Source organism: Macaca mulatta, chromosome 5, assembly GCF_049350105.2.
Source record: "Macaca mulatta isolate MMU2019108-1 chromosome 5, T2T-MMU8v2.0, whole genome shotgun sequence".
NCBI classification, from domain to species: Eukaryota; Metazoa; Chordata; class Mammalia; order Primates; family Cercopithecidae; genus Macaca; species Macaca mulatta.
In genome coordinates, this window is record NC_133410.1 from 137,359,950 (window position 1) to 137,374,708 (window position 14,759).

The 14,759-nt window shown below is 42.7% G+C and overlaps 1 long non-coding RNA gene across 1 annotated transcript; it reads right to left on the reverse strand.

Annotated features, from left to right (window-relative positions):
* Positions 1-260: 260 nt before the first annotated feature.
* LOC106998497 (uncharacterized) lies at positions 261-7,906 on the reverse strand. The gene is made up of 2 exons (XR_001444979.3): positions 7,803-7,906; positions 261-477 (listed from the first exon to the last, which is right to left on the reverse strand). It is a non-coding gene; the product is annotated as an uncharacterized LOC106998497 (long non-coding RNA).
* Between the last annotated feature and the right edge of the window lie 6,853 nt (positions 7,907-14,759).

Genomic DNA, 14,759 nt, shown 5'->3' on the forward strand with positions numbered 1-14,759 from the left:
CGAGTAGCTGGGACTACAGGCGCCCGCCACCTCGCCCGGCTAGTTTTTTGTATTTTTTAGTAAAGACGGAGTTTCACTGTGTTAGCCAGGATGGTCTCGATCTCCTGACCTCGTGATCCACCCATCTCGGCCTCCCAAAGTGCTGGGATTACAGACTTGAGCCACCGCGCCCGGCCTTCTCCCACCCTTTTGGATAGGCCTGTATCAATTAGAATGCTCGTGGCTGCAGGTAACAGAATATCCAACCAGAAGAGCCATAAACAATAAAGACATTTATTATCTTACATGATAAGAAGTCAAAAGGTTGAGTGATACGTGGCTAATTCAACAGGTCTTTCCATCTTTCCACTCTGTCTTCTCCAGGATATTGAATTTAATTTTATCCTCAGGTTTGTGTCCTCATGGTTTCAAGATAGCTGCTGCCACTCCAGTCATCACATCGCTCACTGCTACATCTGAATTAGTTTCCTATGGCTTCTGTAACAAATACCACAAATTTGGTTCTTAAAACAACAACAATTTATTCTCTCACTGGTCTAGAAGCCAGTGAGAGAGGTCTGGTGTGACCTAGAAGCCAGAGGTCTGATGTGTCACTGGGCTGACATCAAAGTGTCAGCAGGGCTATCCTCCCTCTGAAGGCTCTAGAGGATAATCTATTTCTTGCCTCTTCCAGATTCTGATAGCTGCCAACATTCTTTGGCTTGTGGCCACATCACTCCAATCTCTGACTCTACCTTCACATTACCTTCTCGTGTATGTGTGTGTGTGTGTGTGAGTGTGTGTGTGTGTGTTTTCTCTCTGTCTATATCAAATCTCCCTCTACCCCTCTTTTAAAATGTCACTTTGTGACTGCATTTAGGGCCCACCTGGACAATTCAGGATATTCTCCCCATCTCAGGATCCTAAACTTAATCATATCTGCAAAGACCCTTTTTCCATACAAGGTAACATTTACAGGTTCCAGGGATTAGCACCTGATATCTCTCAGGGGAATTATTCAACCTACTATAATGTCAAAAGGTGGAAAGTGCAATTTCTCCTCACCTACAATTTCCTAACCAGGAGGAAAATCTTTCCCAGAAGCCCCCATCTTATTGCCCCCTAGTCCTGTTGGCTGGGGTTGGGTCATGAGCTCATACATGTGACCTAATGGGGAAGGGAGGCTCTATCAGCAAGAAAAATGATGAGAGGATGAGGTTAAAACTCACCAACATCTGCCTCAGGATTCCTGCTCCCTGAAGGCCCAGGTCATCAGGCCAAGACCCTGCTGCCCTTCCATGATGTTGTTCTCTTTTGGTTTTCTGCTCACTCCTCCTCAGTCATTGAAGCCTGGCATTTGTTTCATATTCTTTCTATCTGACCCATCTAACCATTGAGCACTCAGTTCTCTGACCTCCTCATCTTGCAGTGAGCTTCCATACCCCATCTCTGACTTCCATTCTCACAGCTTCACCCTAGACCTGGACATCCTCCCTGAGATAACAAGTACAGATGACTGCCCTCCAGCTACATCCCCCTCCCTCCAGCTTACTCTGTTATTCCCATCACTCCTCCTCTCTCCTTTCTGCCCATCCACCAGCCACTTTTGTCTTGAGTTTCCTCCTATCAGAACAGATTACTTATATTCTAAATTCCCTTGACCCTTGATCCTTTCACTGAAATTATCTAGCAAAACCCCAATTCTGGACGAACCCCACTATTTGCTCAAACTTTTTCATTGTTTGAATTCCCACTTCTCCCCTCAGGGCAGATAACTTTACTTCGTATTTCACAATTAAAGCAGAAGACATCTGATACAAACTCCTCAACTTTCCACCACTAAATATATTTGCCCTTGTACTGGGACTTTTAACCTTTCATCCTTGTTACAACGAAGTGGAACTCTGTGTACTTCTACCTCGAATGGACGTCTGCTTCTATTGACACCTCCAGAAGATTCCCTTGTTCCACTTTCCTTTCCCAATTCCTGGCTTTCCTCTCCCAGGCAGAGGCGGCAGGAGTTTGGGGGCAGGTTGGTATGAAAAGGAGAAAAGGTACTCCGATTACCCAGACCTAATTCTACTTCATTTTTAATACTTTTTTTTTTTTTTTTGAGACGGAGTTCTGCTCTTGTCACCCAGGCTGGAATGCAATGGCACGATCTCTGCTCACTGCAACCTCCGCCTCCCAGGTTCAAGCGATTCTCCTGCCTCAGCCTCCCAAGTAGCTGAGATTACATGTGCGCACTACCACGCCCAGCTAATTTTTGTATTTTTGGTAGAGAAGGGGTTTCACCATGTTGGCCAGGCTGGTCTCGAACTCCTGACCTCAGGCAATCCCACCCGCCTTGGCCTCCCAAAGTGCTGGGATTACAGGCCTGAAACCCTGAGCCCAGCCTGGTACTATTCTTATCATCTTCTCTCCCCTTATTTTTCTCGCCTTTTCTTCTTTTGTGGTTTTGTTTCTATGCTTCTTTCATCTTGGTTCAAAGTTGATCCAGAGTAAAAAAGACACTCAAACTGTGTATCAACGTCATCAAGCTTTTTTCCCTCTCTCCCATATTTTCTTTCTGGAAAAAAATATTAAAAATAAAGAGTACTTTGTTGTTTCATAGCCTTCCATAGGGGCACAGGAAACGTCTTGAGGGGAAATATAACCTGATCATTTGTCTCAGGGTCTGAGTTGAACAGAGAAGTGGTTCCTGTGGGTGGTGATTTACTTGCCCCCACCCACTCACCTTTCACCCTTGTTCCACTTTGCTGCCCAAGAGGCGTGTCTGATTGTTTATTCTCCTGCTGAAAACCTCTCAGTGGCTCCTTTCCAACTTTACCTTTCATCTTGGCTCTGCTGCGTACCCTGTGCTTCCAGGGACCTTGGATCACTTCCAGTCACCTGGGCTGTTGCATACTGCTGTGCTTTCTTCAGATTGTTCTTTTCTGGACTGACCTCTCACCCTGTTCTAGCTAATACCTATCCACCTTCAAGGTTCAGCTCAAGAATCTCCTTATCTTTTAAGAAGCTTTTCCCCCCATCACCTTCCTTCTCCAAACTGACCTTTGCCTTCATTTTGTCCCCCTCTAAAAATACCTCATGTGTCATACTTTATTTTACATGTTTGTGTCCTTTTAAAATTATTTTACATATTTGTATCCTTTTACTTGACTATAAGCTCACTGAAGGCAGGCATTGTGCTTATTCATTCTTTCACTGCCCGAGTAATTCACAGACACTTTCTTTTTGTAAAAGAATCAATTAGTACAGAAATAAAATATGAAAGTCTGTCTCTCCTCACCTATATGATTCGTATTTGAACCTTCAGTGTCTAATTTAGTGTCTGGAACACAGAAGCCCCTATAACTTGTTTCTTGAATGAATGAATGAATGAATGAATATCCCGCTAAGGTGGTTGTCTTCCACTAGTGACACAGCTGATCATAAATCTGAGTTTAAATACCCATTCACTGCTTCTGTTTCCTCTGTGCAAGGTTACACCACATACATGCTCTGTTGTGATTTATTTTTGCTAACTCACTGTCTGGGTCTTCAGTCTCCTCTAGGTCCTGTTTACTTTGAGTATTCAAAGCTCTGCTCCTCTGTTGGAGCAGTTTACATTTGGAGGAAGTTTTCCCACTGCCTGTGCAGTGTAAATTGGTTTCTAAACAATCTTGCCCACAGTCTCCATTAATATTGTACTGGAGAGCAAGGCAGGATACAATATTCAAAGTAGCAGGAGTTACTTTTTAGGATGATTGAATATGATGAAGGAGCCAAGGACAAAGGGTAATTTATTCTAAAGAAAGTCAACACCTTTGCTTTGCACTAGCTCTTGCAGTTAAAAAATAGGGCTGGTAATTGGACTTGCTTTATGAAAATCTCATTAGCATTAGCATATAACTAAAATGCACAGCTCCATAGTTAATTGCAATCCTGCACTGCGGTTAACAACTACAGTGATGACATTTGCATATTGCACATAAAATTAAAAATGCATGTCAGATAGGTGCTCTTTCAGGAAAAAAAAAATCCTTGAATAACATTGCATTCACTACAATAATTGGAAAGATTTTGAATTTGAATGGAAATTATATGTATAGTATGAGCTTTAGAAAGACAGAGGAGCCTGATCAAAGAGGAGGGGAAACTAAATCTGAAACACTGCATAGTCAAAACTCTAGCAGCTGGGATCTTCTTCAAGGGCAGGGACATGTAATACTGAACTGTGCGTGCTTTGTGTAAATGTAACCCTTTCATCCAAAAGTCTCATTTCACTGCACAGGCATCAGTCTCATGTTGGTTCTCTTCCTCTAGACTGTAAGCTCCTTGAGATCACGGACTTGATCTTTTTAAACTTTTTATCCCCCAATGCTCAGCAGGTAACAGACATTCAATTATTTGTAGATGTGAACCAACTCAAGCCCCCTGTAACTGAATCCAATAGACACAAGAGGCTGTGTGGTAAGGGGTTAAGAGTGGGATGTTCTCATGTTTCCCTGAACCCTGCCTCTACCACTTACCTTGAGCCAGTTACTTCAACTTCCCTAAGCCTCAGTTTCCTTCTGTGGAAATGGTTTCTGCTTTATAAGGTTTTGGAAAAGATTTGGAAAGATAATACATGTAAAGCACTTAGCCCAGCACAGTGCCTGGCATACTACAAGTGCTATTAGTCCAGCTATTACTGTTGCTTTGGGGTTAAAGATCGTGAGAAAGGGCATTTTGAAGTTGAGGTATAAATCAGTTCATATGTGAGTCCTAATGTCAGTCACTTACAAGACAAAACAATGTTACCATGAATAATATGACTTGTCACAAGGGCTGATCACTTTTATTCCATTTCACCAAGAAAGAAAACGAGGCACTGAAAAGAGAATGGAGGGGTGAAAGACAACAATACTCATCTTTAGATGGATAATACAAAGCCCCATTTCCAGGCTTTGGGGATGAGACTCCTCTAGGAAAATAATAATAAATTTTCTGTCTCTTGGAAGATAACAGGCCGGAAACCATGGTCAGGAAAGAAAGGCAGAAGTGACAAAGTGGGTTTCTGAAGGAGACTGGGATGTTTTATCTGTTCATTCGTTCACTCATCATTAAGCTTAATATTATTGTATTTTATATATATATATATATAAAATATTATTGTGTCCATATCTATGCAATGTACTGTGCTAGGAACCCTGAGAGACACAGATGACCATGAATGTGAACCTGACCAGTACATGATTAGAAATTCTGGACTGGAAATAAGGTGAAGGATCAGACCTAGAGAAAAAGACTTGGGTGTCATCAGCAGGGAGAAGACCTGGTACTCTGGACGAAGGTGCGCTCCCTGCGGCTGTTCACTGGGGAACACCCCCACTTATGAGATGGGAAAGGGAATTGGTGCTAATGAAGAAAGCACAGGAGAACTGCGGGAAGAACAAGGGCAGACAGGCCTGGGAAGCTGAAAGAGGGGAGAGTTTTAGCTTGTAGTGTGATAGTTGCCAGTCAGCTCTCTGTATAATAACATCAATGAGGATCGCTGGATTTAGTGATGAGGAAATCACTGGTGGTTCTTCTTCAAGAGGGAGATTATGATAAAGCGGTACAGAGAGGAACTTGACATCAAGGGGTGGGTGGAAAACGAGAGGGTAGGGAGGAAATGTAGGAAAATGTATGCTATGCTTTAGCAGTAAAAGAAAAAGGCTCAGCCAGTAGCCTGAAGGCATAACAGAGCTGGAAACGAAGTGTATAGGATTGGAGAGACCTAGACTAGAAGGAGACAGTAAGAAAATAGAGGCGATGTAGGAGACAGCTGGAGATGGCCGTACCCTCCGACCCAGCTGCACCTGAGGAGGAGTCTTGTAAGCTGTTCTGTGGGACTGAGGATAGAACCTTTGTCTTTGGGGGAGGTGCCCCCTTTCCCTGGCCCTGCAGCCCTGGTTCCTACCTGCATCCCAAAACATACTGAATCAAAATGTTTAGTTTTCTCATCTGTCTCCTCCTTTGAGGAAATGTACTCCTCACCTCCTTTGATGGTGCACTCCTAAGGGCAGGAATCATGCCTTCTTGATCTCGACATCCCCAGTATTTAGTTCAGGGTCTGGCACAGTCAGTAGGGATTGTGAAACCTAACTACATAGGCCCACATAAGCATGTATTACATTGGCTGGAGTTCCCAGTAATTATACAACCCCTTATCAATCCTCCCACCTCTCTCCCCACCTCGCAGATACCTGATATTGAGATGACAGCTGCAAGAAGTCCGGGTGTAGTTCACTTACCTCCCCACCCCCACAGTTGGGGAGAACAGGCCAGAATGTGCGGGAGCCTCACCTTATGAATTGTGTGAGGCACTAACTGAAAATAAAGCCAAGAGGCCACAATCCTCTTCCTTCACAGCTTTCCTTAGAGAGTCTCTCCCCGTCTTTCTACTCTCTCTCTGCTCTTTTCATTCCAGCTCATCTGTTTTGTTTTGTTTTCCAACTCTCCACTTCCTGTGTCCTATTTCCACTTTTGGAAGCCTGTTTTTAGACCCAAGCCTTTCATTTGCCTTTACTCAAAGGTTTTCTGAAGACTCACTATCTCTAAGAAAATGACCTTGAACCATAATCCGACGATTGAGGTTGAGCCAACATTTGTCACCCCTCCCCATCTTACGTGGGTTCACTTCATACAAGACCTCAATACATAAGGGCTTCTGTAAAACAGCCAGTCCTGGGGCCCTCAATTTGGAGTGCTAGGCTTTTGAGGAAAGTGTCAGAAATCACCAGAAGTCAAAGCTGTGTACCCAATTGTCATTTTTCTCAATAAGTCAATAGCTTGCAAAGCTTTCCAATTAGAAACAAAGAAACTTTCTCCCTGCTCATGCTTAAAAAATAGTTATTTTTCTTTTTCTGGAAAATCTTACTAGTAATCTCTTTAGGTCGCATCCCCTATTATTCCATCTGAACACGCTGGCTTTCCACATGTTGCAGGATTGGGACAGGCCGGGCAGTGACCCAGGGACACAAAGGGGCAAGTAAAGTGGGGTGCAATTTTGTTACTGACCACTCTTCTCTAGGGGCCACTGCACACTTACCCTCCTCTGTGCTGCAGTTTGCAGAGCCTGAGGTCCAAGCAAAAGAAGCATTGTCTCACAGCTGTAAAGCATGAATTGTGTTTGTGGATTGCATTGCCCTGCTTCTCGCTCGTGCTTGTTCTTGTTTTCCTGGCACAAGGGCCTTTGCTCCTAGAATGGCCGCTTATCTCGGCTGACTGCTATTTGCCAACACTAGGCTCACTGGGTTGTTTTGAAAAGTCACACGAAGTTTATAATTCTTTCTGATGCTACCTTGGACGTATGTGTGCTAAATAAGCCTCAAACACCAAAACTGCCTTAAAACCTAAACCAAGCTCAATGCATGACGTCCTCTCAGGCATGCAGGCACCAGGAGGAACTCACACACCCTGCCCAGCTAATTCTACACCTTTTGTCTGTGTTGCTCTTCCACAGTACTGCTGGTTAGACCTTCCACTCTTCTCCAAGTTGAGGCATTTGGTTCCCTCCACTTGCCCAGTAGGGCTCAGAATTTCTTGTGGAGCAGCTTGGGTGGTGAGGGAGGGAGGCACAGACACTGCCCCCAATGTCTCTGCGGGACGGTGGGGAACTGAGGGGTCCCTGACCAGTTGCCTCTCACGGCTTGATGTGTCCCCTGATGGCTTCTCCCCTGGCTCACACTGTGGGCCCACACTGTTTGCCAATCTGCCTTTCTCCCTGACGGTGCCTTTCTTGGGGGAGAACCACAACCATCTCCCACGCTGTTTTACAGCCTCCCACCACTCCACAGAGCCTCTGCAGAGCATACCTGAAGCCTTGATTCTGTCCACCTGCTTCCTCTGAAGCTCACCAAAAAGGGAGCTGCTTGTTTATCCTGCTGTCAGCCATTTCCCATCAACGTCTGGCCCAGCCAGCTGCGTTGGGGCCAGCACTGCTTTAGTACCAACAGGCTGGCCCTCTTCCAGGCTCTCATTGCTGGCGAATTCATCTTGCTATTGAATGCGAAGTATGAGTCAGAGGTGATGCTGATGAAACCTCGGGCAGGTCGTAACAACAAGGGCAGACCCAAGCCACGGGGGGTGGGGTGGGGGGAGAGTGGGCCAGACCTCTGCTCTGCAGAGCTGTGGTTTGTCCTGAAGTCTGGTGCTGTGTTAGTGCAAACAACATCAAATGCAATTCAATTACAACTGTGTACTCATCACTGGGCCGGGCTGTCAGAGGCACAGAAGTATATGTTAGTTTCTGTAGGAGTTATGGCCAGCAGCCCAGCTTCTTAACTGGATTTAGTTTGAAAGGAAATGCCTCACTGGACAGTGACACTTCTCAACTCTTTCAGGGAAGAAAATTTTTGCTTCGGGTAGGCCAATGTGTGACTTTAATACTCTTATCATTAGTCCTGAGTCCAGTGCTAGTCATTCAAAGTTGTCTTTCATCTTTTGTGTGTATTGTTTTCATACAGTGGCAGCTGGAGAATGACTATATCAGGGACATTCAATGATGCCCATATTTCGAGAGGTTAAATTTCCTAGAAACCAGCTTCTAGTCTGTGTGTGTCCTGGCTTGTGCTCTTTAAAGAGACTGAAGAAAGAATGTTCTACAAAATCCTGTCTTGCTCCATGGTAATGAGGTCAGACAGACCTCCCCAGGAGCCTGACTAGAGCTACTATACAACTGTGGGGTGGCCTTGGAAACTTGGAGACATTTGGGGCATGCTGAGTCACTGCTGCAGCTCAGGCCCAGGGCTCCTGTCACCACTTTGGGGAGCTGGTGGTACAATAGAGATGTCACCGTGGTAGGGCCTGGAATGAGGGCCCGTCATGGGACTAGGCCCTGTGAAGAGAACAAAAAGTAGTTTCTAGTTATTTGTTATTAGAAGGAATTTCCTAATGGAAAATGCTCCTCCATTAAATAGGATTTTCTCTGTACAGAACTTTATTGCTTATGACTATTGGGGTCAATTCCCATTGGCATCCGAGAGCTGGAAAATGACAGCTGTCATCACAAGTTTTCTGAGAAAAAAGTATTTTTTTTCCTATGCTGGTCAGAAGCCAAGTCATTCATTGCCAACCAATAAAGGTACAGCCAAAGGGAAAAAGAATTATTAAGAGTTTTAATTGCCCCTGAAATTCCAGATAGAAAATTTTACATTCAGTTACACCTGATGTAGCAGAAAACTCCAAGGGACTATCTAAGTTCTCTGGCCAAACCAGATTTGGTTTATTTAACATTCCCTAGAATGGATCATTGGCTGGGACTTGTACATATGTTTGTTATATGGGGATTTTCTCAGTTAACCTCGGATGGATTATAGTAAGACGAAACATATATATGTGTGTATTTATGTCTATTTATATTTATATGAGTCTGGTGTATTAATCATAGGGTACTAAATTATTTTCAAAGACACAAACTATGTGAGGGTATATTTTAACTAGCATGTAAAATGCAAAAATATTTTCTAGGTACGCTGGCACTTTATACCAAAGGGATGCAAAATTTAGCGTAAGAAAATCATAAATTAGTAAACTAAGTGAGGTGAAAAATATTGGTCAGCTACAGAAAAAGGTCAGCAGTTCAAATTGTGGAATCTGGGTTATTTCTTTTTCACTGCCCAAGACTGTTATATACTCAGGGTTTTCCCCACATTATAAAGCATTGATAACGTTTTCAATTTGTTACTACCCACTGGAGTATAATGTGAATTCTTGCGTGTGTTTTAATAATTCTTTGGAAACCATCCCTTGAATTGCTATTCATAGAATAAGAAGGAATTTCTTGCTATGCTCCACATGTTTTTCATTAGGACTATGATCAAGAAAATATGTACATGTGTATGTGTGTGTGTGTGTGTGTGTGTATGTGCACACGCACACCAAGGACTGGAAGATTTCTGGATCAGTTCAGATTTTGATAAGAGGAGACAGAAGAAGAGTAGAGAAATGTAGGATGAAGTCCGGGCATAGTGGCTCACGCCTGTAATCCCAACACTTTGGGAGGCCAAGGTGGGCAGATCACTTGAGGCCAGGAGTTTGAGACCAGCCTGACCAACATGGTAAAACCCCATCTCTACTAAAAATCCAAAAATTAGCCAGGTGTGGTGGCATGGGCATGGTGGCATAGTCCCAGCTACTCGGGAAGCTGAGGCAGGAGAGTTGCTTGAACCCAGGAGGCGGAGGCTGCAGTGAGCCAAAAGCACACCACTGCACTCCATTCTGGGTGACAGAATCTTAAAAAAAAAAAAAAAAATTAGATTGACAGTGGTTGTGGTGGTAGAAGCCACACCTGATATCACAATAGCAGATTGCTTCATGGGATGGCATTCAGAGGTTGTCTTTGATTTTAATTTATATCTGAAAGAAGAATTTTACACGATTTCAAATAGAAGGCAGCATTCGCCAATCCAGCACTGTGGTTACCGAAAAGAGATCTGATCCTTTGGCTTTTCCATCTAAGACTATAAGTTGATTCATTCATTCTTTCAACAAATATTTATTGAGTACCCATTGTGCCATAATAGTCTTAGAAATAGCTGAGCATGGTGGCTCACACTTGTAATCCCAACACTTGTAATCCTAACACAGACCAGGCAGGAGGATGGCTTGAGCCCAGGAGTTTGAGGCCAGATCAGCCAACATGGCGGTGCACACCTGTAGTCCTAACTACTCAGGAAGCTGAGACAGGAGGATTGCTTGAGCCTAGGACTTCAAGGCAGAGGTGAGCTATGATTGTACCACTGCATTCCAGCCTGGGCAACAGAACAAGACCCTGTCTGGAAAAAAAAAATGTTGGAAATAGTCTTTTATAAGTTGTAATATGTAACAGATTAGTCTTAATTGTTGAATTAACAAGGGAATCTAAAGTCAAGTGTAGCTTAGAGCTCTCCCTGAGGCATAATACCATGTAAGCTGACTGTACAGAAATTAAAGTGGACATGCATTTTGCTATCCTGGGCAGGTTGCTACTAATCAAATTACCACTGTGTGTCTTGGAGGATGAATAGGTAAAGAAGTTGATCAGCAAAGTACGAGTCTTCAAAACTAGAGTGATTTTCTTTTGGGACATAGGGAATAAAAAGACTTGTTTGTAGAGGGCTAGGAGCAGAAAGGAACTTGAGGTAGAGACCAGAGGGTCATGGGTTTACATAATTAAGGAGGTGCACATAGGATTCAGAAGTTCAGAGTCAGGACAATGTAAGTAAACCTGGTCCTAGAGCAGCAGCTATTATTCGATGATTCTTTTAAAATGCCTTACAAAATCTGAAACTCTAGAACTAAAGCTCAAAGATATAGGAAACTTAACTACAGAGGAGGAAAATATAGCAGAGTCCTCATAGGGAAGTTTACCTAGAAAGAAGTTTGCTTTTTGGTTTTGTCTAGATTATATTTCTATTAAAATATGAACATAGTATTTCTATAAAATACTTTGCAAAACTAAGGCAGTTTCTAAAATGGGGAGGTTTTCAGGGTTATGTTCTCATGAATCACTGATGTTGTGCTTATCATAACTAGATAAGGTGGGGGAGGAAGTTCTAAGAATGACGGGCATTTACTGCAAAACCCAAGTTGATATAAACCATCATCACAAAAAAAATGCCATAAGTGAATGCCCCAGGGCTAAAGTATGATTTGAATCAGTGAAAGGCAGGTGCTTCTAACTGGGAAATGATCTGATAGGCTGTTCTGTTGCAGAATAGACATGGACTAGATTTTTTGCACTCCTCCACACACCTACAGGTAGTAGAGTGAAAACCAAAAACCTTGGAGATATTAATGGCAATAATCATAATTATAGGGAAAACACTTTTTCTCCTGTGTTAAAGCTACTATAAAATAATAACATTCTTTCATTGCTGAATGCGCCTAAATCATTCAGCTATTTCTGTTATGAATGCTCTAGATACTATTCTATTGCATTATAGGAAATAGCCCAGATAAACTTTGGAATATCTCCAAGTTCTATGATTCCCTTGTCAAGAGTACATATAATATGCAACATATATATAATAAATACACCTGGCAAACACATATATGCATATATGTTTGCATTTTGCCTAAGACTGTCCCCTTTCAGTAAGTCCATTTTCTACTCTAAATATTGGATCAGTTTCTGAGATACCGAACCACCGAATATATAACAGAAACAAACTGGAGAGCATGGTGGGGAGGTTGGGGTAATGGAGCAAATGAGTGTTTCCACTACAAACATTGTTTATATTGCAAATATATTTGTATTCTTATTTTTAAGAATACGTAAGTACGTGCTGATTAATGGCTATAAGTTTCAGAACATTCCTGGGTTTATAGAAGCTTTTATCATTATGTGTTTTCTCATTTAACTGAATACTGAAAGTACAATTACTATAAATGGGAGAGTCCTTAAAAATTGTTGATATTAGTAAGGAATTCTCAAACTTGTTACTGAAAAAATGGAAGTGTTATATGTGGAAGGACCTTTTTGAATTTTATGTATTTTTTTCTGAGCAGGAATATTTTACAATGTTCTAGATCATGTTGTATCTGTTTCCACAAAAACTACATGCCTATGTTTAATTATGTAACCCTTAAATGGGGGAAATTATAATTCTATCAATTTGAGAATATATAATCTTTTAAAAACACATTTAAGATATAAGCCATATGTTAAATTGAGTAAATCAGGTGTTGAAATAATGTGCTTTACTTTCAAATATAGTATCCCAGTATTTTTGTTAAGTTACAAAAAATTGGTAGCAGCAAAAGTATATCAGAATAAATTATCAGGCTCATAGCTCTGCTGGAGGAGGATATTGTTTTGACAGTTGAAATCTGACTAATGATAACCTGATGGAACGTGAATAATAAGATGATGCTTATAGTTGGAGGACAAGGAGCTTGCCTTTGGCCTGTGAGTCAGTATTAACGGTCCTTGCACCCACTGGCACCAATGCTGGCCAAGTGGTCCTGGAATTAGGTTGCTCAACTGACTCGTTAGTGGCACCCCTAACTCCAGTAGTGCAGTCATTCTTCTTTGGATCATGAGGATAGTCCACTGAAGATTCTTCACAGCTATTTTAATCTGCATCCCCTCCTCTTGCTCTCACAATGTCCATCCATTCATTCATTTATTGAAAAATATTTATGGTATGTCAGGAACTGTGATGGATGCTGGGATACAATGGTAAGCAATCAGACACAGTCAAACAATCCCACAATGAGTATATAATCACGAACTAAGATAGGTGCTGTGAAGGCAAGGATAAAGCCATGGCAATATAACAGAGGACCCTGAAATCACATGGGGAGTTAGGGAAGGCTGTCCTAAGGAAGGTCAGTTTGAGTGAGAGCAAAAGCCGCACTGACAAAAATAGCAGCCACTGTATGTAGTTATTTAGATTAATTAAAATTAAATAAAACTAAAATTCAGGCCGGGCACGGTGGCTCACACCTGTAATCCTAGCACTTTGGGAGGCTGAGGCGGGTGGATCACGAGGTCAGGAGATCGAGACCATCCTGGCCAACATGGTGACACCCCGTCTCTACTAAAAATACAAAAATTAGCCGGGTATGATGGCACACACCTGTAATCCCAGCTACTTGGGAAGCTGAGGCAGGGGAATCGCTTGAACCTAGGAGGAGGTTGCAGATCGCGCCACTTCACTTCAGCCCAGGCAACAGAGTGAGACTCTGTCTCAAAAACAAACAAAAAAACAAAAAACAAAAAACAAAACCCTAAAATTCAGTTTCTAATTCAGTTTCTCAGTCACACTAGCCACATCAAATGCTCGATAGTCACATGTGGCTAGTGCCTACAGAATTGGACAGCACAGGTATATAACATTTGCATCACTGCTGAAGTTCTACTGACCAGCATTGGTCTAAATAATGAATAGGAATTAACCAGGAAAGTGATGAACAAAACCATTATAGGTTGAGAGACTGCCATGGGCAAAGACTCTGTGGTGGGGGAGACAGTGTACAAACTGTTACGGAAACTATAGCACATGGAATTTTAGCTGGATAAGGGACAAAGGGATAAAAGAAGAGACCTGATGAATTGGTAGAAAGTAGAAGGGGTCACTGGGCTAAAAATCTAAATTTGGACACAAAATAGTCATGGTGGGTGGAATGGCAAAGGAGAAACAGGTGTGGTCAAAAAGCAGGATGCTTGAATTGGTGGTTTTGGCAATAGATCTGTTGTAGATGATGACAAGGTCCAAATGTGACCCTGATAGTGGGTAGCTAGGATGGAGAGAAGCTAAAGGTCATTGGAGATAAGAAAGTTGGGATTCAGAGGCCAGATTATCATGTATGTCAACTTTGCATTTTGAAATTACTGCAGCGATTGGCTGAGTTTGGATTTGAGGGGAGCAGTCCGAAAGAGTAAATGGGAGGCCCAGAGATGACAGCTACCAGCAGGGGGAAAGGAGGCCTTATCAGATAGCTCCACACTGACTCAGATGAGAGAGTGCAAAGACAAGGGACCTGGAAATGACAATGGGGAAAAATGAGACACCAAAGCCCTTCTCCACCCGATGTGAGAGAGCAGACAGTCACCACGTTAGAGGACTACAGGAGAAGCAATGTCCTCAGGAAAAACTCAGGTTCATGTTGGAGCAAAAAGGTGAAGGGATGGTTGAGAGAACAGAGTGATGACATAAGGGAGTTTGCTGAATACAAAGCAATGGTTCCAGAAGGCATGTGGAAGCCTTGGGCAAGAGAGGGGGAACAGAGGGCTCATCCAGGAGCTGTGGGGAAAAATCATGCAAAGAGATTGATGACTGAGGTGG